Source organism: Micropterus salmoides, unplaced genomic scaffold, assembly GCF_014851395.1.
Source record: "Micropterus salmoides isolate LMB-PRFRI ecotype aquatic unplaced genomic scaffold, ASM1485139v1 Ms_hic_scaffold_10, whole genome shotgun sequence".
NCBI classification, from domain to species: domain Eukaryota; kingdom Metazoa; phylum Chordata; class Actinopteri; order Centrarchiformes; family Centrarchidae; genus Micropterus; species Micropterus salmoides.
The window spans coordinates 35144427-35150894 of record NW_024040041.1 but is presented as its reverse complement, the minus strand read 5'-3'; positions in this window follow the sequence as shown (position 1 = coordinate 35150894).

Genomic DNA, 6468 nt, shown 5'->3' with positions numbered 1-6468 from the left:
AACAAATCCACTTTAAATAAGCTGGACATTTGTTTACAGGGTGAAGTGGGACAACAACCTAAATCAGTTAGGATGTATTAAAATTGTATGTATTTTGTCATCTATGGTGAAACTAAGCCAGTTTATTTATTATTATCAAATTGTTTATCTGTAAACATCATCTGTCAACTGGAAGCACTCAGATAAAGTGGGACACTATATTATTTAAGTTAAACACATGAGAAATACTTTTTACAACATTTAATAACATATAGCATATATAATGTGTTAGAGAGATATAATTAAATAAATTAAATTTAAAAAATCATGTTTGTGTCTTCAGTTTATTAATACTAGGCTATGTAAGTAAACTTGATGCCTCTCAGCAGCCCTTTCACTCACTTTTGTAATGTCTACTTCAGGGTGTTTGATGCCTAGTTAAAAACCTTACCTTAGGTTCCTTTATATTCCTCACAGTCCACTGCCATTCTCTCTTCCCTTCCTACCTTGTTGTCCTGACCTTCTTATGCCCTGTCCCCCTTTCACTATGGGTGCCATCTTTTGTGGAGCCTAGTGTATTTAATAAATTACCAAACATAAATTTGACACTCAGATACATTATTCTTACCAACAACTTTAAAAATGTTATATTTTTTTCAGGAAACTGCTGCACTGTGCTTTCTAGCATTAGCATTAAAACTGTCCCACTTTATCTAACACTGTCAGGGCTGTAAATCTAATTAATCTCTAATCTGCAGACAGTATAAATGCATATTTACACTTGCTTACCGTGAGGTCCGCTTCTTTGATGTCTTTGTTTGAGTGGACAAAATTCCAGAACTGCGTAAAAAGGAAGTCACAAATGTTACGTGACCTGCAAATTGACAAGAAATGATCCGCAAATGTGCAAAAACATTTTTGTGTGTAGAAGTCACTCTGTATTTTTGTGGATATGATTTTACACATCACAAATGTAAAAATACATATTTGCAGAGATTTGCGCATCGTAGTTCACATTTGTGAGTGTTTTCTTACATACTCCTCACGTCAAGGATGCTGCGTTCAGTAACGAGTAACGCAGCGTTACTTGGATTAGTAAGTAATGATATTACTGTTTTAAAAAAACTAATTAGTGATATTATCACTGCCCACTGGACCCAATACAACTTAGGACGTCTTAAATATCAAGAGGGTCGGTGTGGCACAGATGCGTCCCACTCTCACTAACAACTACATTCTTTAACAGGCTTATGAGCACACACATGTACACACACACACACACACACACACACACACACACACACACAAACAAATGTAGGTTGTCCCTGGTAGAATTATTCCTGATGCTTTTCTTTCTTTCTCTCTTTTACTATTATTATAACTGGCACAATATGGCATCCAGGTCATTATACTCTATACCAGGCTGCTGGGCAGGACAGGGTTAAAAATAAATAAATAAATAAATAAAATATGATGGTAATTCCTCAGCTTCCTTGTTGTTTTCACTGAGTCTTAGAGATCTGAACTGTGTTCTGTCTAGTTTTTCTAAAATACTGCTCATAATCAACACATGGTCTTATTAAGACTCTGTTGGCTATAGCATAGTTGATTTTGTCCTTTTGTCACTTCCCTCTAGGACATTTTAACTCATAATGAAAAGTCCATGTCCGATTCAGAAGTACCGATTCATCATTATCTTTTTTTTCTTAGTTACATCACTATTCAGGCTACTAAAATATCCTTTTTGTCGATGTTTAGGCTAAATGACTCCCACTAACTTTCAAACTTCTTACCTTGTATTTCAGATTCCTCCTTATTTGTAATTGCCAGGTATTCTCCATCTATCAGGATTCTAACACATTTTCTTTTTCCACTCATCTTTTTAATCCCTAAATGTCACCCAACTTCGCCAAAGCCACGCGCTTCTGGCACAACTGAACCAAGTTCAAAAGAGCTGGCTGGGTGCTGCCTTAAAGGACCTGGCTCTGACTTGTAAAGCAGAGAACACGCTCCGCACTTCACGCGCTTCAGAGAGCGTGAACGTTTATTTATTCATTTATAATAAATTCTAATACTAGATTAAAAAAAAAAACTCCATGCGCTCCATTTTTGTTTAATTTAAAAAACCCTAAAACTGATTCTGGAAAAAATCCAGTTCAACGACGTTTAAGAGAAACCGGGGGTTTCGAGACGCACCTTAACGCACCTTAACGCACCTTAACGCAGCACACTTGACGGAGGTGGGGGGGGCTCCCGACCAACTCGGTATCATGCCAACGCTCATTCAACGCCCCCCCACGTCCACACTTCTGTCCATTTCCTCTCTGCAGTTCAGTCACTCAGCTGCTGTTTTTCATAATGCTTTAAACGGGAGATGACGCTGATTGGTTTATTGCACGTTATGTCCTACACAGCTATGACTAATTAAGTGCGACCCTTCTGAACCGAACTTTTTTTTTCTGCAGTCAAACGAGCAAAATTGGAGTTGGAGACGCAACTGCGCCACGTGCTTTGCGCAGTGAAGGCTGCTGTGTATTGATTTATAAAGATTTGCCCCCTCGCCATTTTTAACTGGCCCCTCAGTCACTTCATCCTGGCGCCGGGGGACCTGCTCCAAACACCTTTCCTGGATGAACCTGGACTGTGTGTGAGACCGTTTGGATGTGCAGAAGAACACAGAACATGAATTAACACCAGATCCTGTCCGCGTGTCGGGAGATGTTATTATTAATTTACTGTGGCTGGAGGTAGAGGAGGAGCAGGAGGAGGGGGTCATGTTAATGAGGAGGTAGAGGAGGAGCAGGAGGAGGGGGTCATGTTAATGAGGAGGAGCAGGAGGAGGGGGTCATGTTAATGAGGAGGAGCAGGAGGAGCAGGAGGAGGGAGTCATGTTAATGAGGAGGTAGAGGAGGAGGGAGTCATGTTAATGAGGAGGTAGAGGAGGAGCAGGAGGAGGGGGTCATGTTAATGAGGAGGTAGAGGAGGAGCAGGAGGAGGGGGTCATGTTAATGAGGAGGTAGAGGAGGAGCAGGAGGAGGGGGTCATGTTAATGAGGAGGAGCAGGAGGAGGGGGTCATGTTAATGAGGAGGTAGAGGAGGAGGGAGTCATGTTAATGAGGAGGTAGAGGAGGAGCAGGAGGAGGGGGTCATGTTAATGAGGAGGTAGAGGAGGAGCAGGAGGAGGGGGTCATGTTAATGAGGAGGTAGAGGAGGAGCAGGAGGAGGGGGTCATGTTAATGAGGAGGTAGAGGAGGAGCAGGAGGAGGGGGTCATGTTAATGAGGAGGTAGAGGAGGAGCAGGAGGAGGGGGTCATGTTAATGAGGAGGAGCAGGAGGAGGGGGTCATGTTAATGAGGAGGTAGAGGAGGAGCAGGAGGACGGGGTCATGTTAATGAGGAGGTAGAGGAGGAGCAGGAGGAGGGGGTCATGTTAATGAGGAGGAGCAGGAGGAGGGGGTCATGTTAATGAGGAGGTAGAGGAGGAGCAGGAGGAGGGGGTCATGTTAATGAGGAGGTAGAGGAGGAGCAGGAGGAGGGGGTCATGTTAATGAGGAGGAGCAGGAGGAGGGGGTCATGTTAATGAGGAGGTAGAGGAGGAGCAGGAGGAGGGGGTCATGTTAATGAGGAGGTAGAGGAGGAGCAGGAGGAGGGGGTCATGTTAATGAGGAGGTAGAGGAGGAGCAGGAGGAGGGGGTCATGTTAATGAGGAGGTAGAGGAGGAGCAGGAGGAGGGGGTCATGTTAATGAGGAGGTAGAGGAGGAGCAGGAGGAGGGAGTCATGTTAATGAGGAGGTAGAGGAGGAGCAGGAGGAGGGGTCATGTTAATGAGGAGGTAGAGGAGGAGCAGGAGGAGGGGGTCATGTTAATGAGGAGGAGCAGGAGGAGGGGGTCATGTTAATGAGGAGGTAGAGGAGGAGCAGGAGGAGGGGGTCATGTTAATGAGGAGGTAGAGGAGGAGCAGGAGGAGGGGGTCATGTTAATGAGGAGGTAGAGGAGGAGCAGGAGGAGGGAGTCATGTTAATGAGGAGGTAGAGGAGGAGCAGGAGGAGGGGTCATGTTAATGAGGAGGTAGAGGAGGAGCAGGAGGAGGGGGTCATGTTAATGAGGAGGAGCAGGAGGAGGGGGTCATGTTAATGAGGAGGAGCAGGAGGACGGGGTCATGTTAATGAGGAGGTAGAGGAGGAGCAGGAGGAGGGGGTCATGTTAATGAGGAGGTAGAGGAGGAGCAGGAGGAGGGAGTCATGTTAATGAGGAGGTAGAGGAGGAGCAGGAGGAGGGGTCATGTTAATGAGGAGGTAGAGGAGGAGCAGGAGGAGGGGGTCATGTTAATGAGGAGGAGCAGGAGGAGGGGGTCATGTTAATGAGGAGGTAGAGGAGGAGCAGGAGGAGGGGTCATGTTAATGAGGAGGTAGAGGAGGAGCAGGAGGAGGGGGTCATGTTAATGAGGAGGTAGAGGAGGAGCAGGAGGAGGGAGTCATGTTAATGAGGAGGTAGAGGAGGAGCAGGAGGAGGGGTCATGTTAATGAGGAGGTAGAGGAGGAGCAGGAGGAGGGGGTCATGTTAATGAGGAGGTAGAGGAGGAGCAGGAGGAGGGGGTCATGTTAATGAGGAGGAGCAGGAGGAGGGGGTCATGTTAATGAGGAGGTAGAGGAGGAGCAGGAGGAGGGGTCATGTTAATGAGGAGGTAGAGGAGGAGCAGGAGGAGGGGGTCATGTTAATGAGGAGGTAGAGGAGGAGCAGGAGGAGGGGGTCATGTTAATGAGGAGGTAGAGGAGGAGGGGGTCATGTTAATGAGGAGGTAGAGGAGGAGCAGGAGGAGGGGGTCATGTTAATGAGGAGGTAGAGGAGGAGCAGGAGGAGGGGGTCATGTTAATGAGGAGGTAGAGGAGGAGCAGGAGGAGGGGGTCATGTTAATGAGGAGGTAGAGGAGGAGCAGGAGGAGGGGGTCATGTTAATGAGGAGGAGCAGGAGGAGGGGGTCATGTTAATGAGGAGGTAGAGGAGGAGCAGGAGGACGGGGTCATGTTAATGAGGAGGTAGAGGAGGAGCAGGAGGAGGGGGTCATGTTAATGAGGAGGAGCAGGAGGAGGGGGTCATGTTAATGAGGAGGTAGAGGAGGAGCAGGAGGAGGGGGTCATGTTAATGAGGAGGAGCAGGAGGAGGGGGTCATGTTAATGAGGAGGTAGAGGAGGAGCAGGAGGGGGGTCATGTTAATGAGGAGGAGCAGGAGGAGGGGGTCATGTTAATGAGGAGGTAGAGGAGGAGCAGGAGGAGGGGGTCATGTTAATGAGGAGGTAGAGGAGGAGCAGGAGGAGGGGGTCATGTTAATGAGGAGGTAGAGGAGGAGCAGGAGGACGGGGTCATGTTAATGAGGAGGTAGAGGAGGAGCAGGAGGAGGGGGTCATGTTAATGAGGAGGTAGAGGAGGAGGGGGTCATGTTAATGAGGAGGTAGAGGAGGAGCAGGAGGAGGGGGTCATGTTAATGAGGAGGAGCAGGAGGAGGGGGTCATGTTAATGAGGAGGTAGAGGAGGAGCAGGAGGAGGGGGTCATGTTAATGAGGAGGTAGAGGAGGAGCAGGAGGAGGGGGTCATGTTAATGAGGAGGTAGAGGAGGAGCAGGAGGAGGGGGTCATGTTAATGAGGAGGTAGAGGAGGAGCAGGAGGAGGGGGTCATGTTAATGAGGAGGTAGAGGAGGAGCAGGAGGACGGGGTCATGTTAATGAGGAGGTAGAGGAGGAGCAGGAGGAGGGGGTCATGTTAATGAGGAGGTAGAGGAGGAGCAGGAGGAGGGGGTCATGTTAATGAGGAGGTAGAGGAGGAGCAGGAGGAGGGGGTCATGTTAATGAAGAGGTAGAGGAGGAGCAGGAGGAGGGGGTCATGTTAATGAGGAGGAGCAGGAGGAGGGGGTCATGTTAATGAGGAGGTAGAGGAGGAGCAGGAGGAGGGGGTCATGTTAATGAGGAGGAGCAGGAGGAGGGGGTCATGTTAATGAGGAGGTAGAGGAGGAGCAGGAGGAGGGGGTCATGTTAATGAGGAGGTAGAGGAGGAGCAGGAGGAGGGGGTCATGTAATGAGGAGGAGCAGGAGGAGGGGGTCATGTTAATGAGGAGGTAGAGGAGGAGCAGGAGGACGGGGTCATGTTAATGAGGAGGTAGAGGAGGAGCAGGAGGAGGGGGTCATGTTAATGAGGAGGTAGAGGAGGAGCAGGAGGAGGGGGTCATGTTAATGAGGAGGTAGAGGAGGAGGGGGTCATGTTAATGAGGAGGTAGAGGAGGAGCAGGAGGAGGGGGTCATGTTAATGAGGAGGTAGAGGAGGAGGGGGTCATGTTAATGAGGAGGTAGAGGAGGAGCAGGAGGAGGGGGTCATGTTAATGAGGAGGTAGAGGAGGAGCAGGAGGAGGGGGTCATGTTAATGAGGAGGTAGAGGAGGAGGGGGTCATGTTAATGAGGAGGTAGAGGAGGAGCAGGAGGAGGGGGTCATGTTAATGAGGA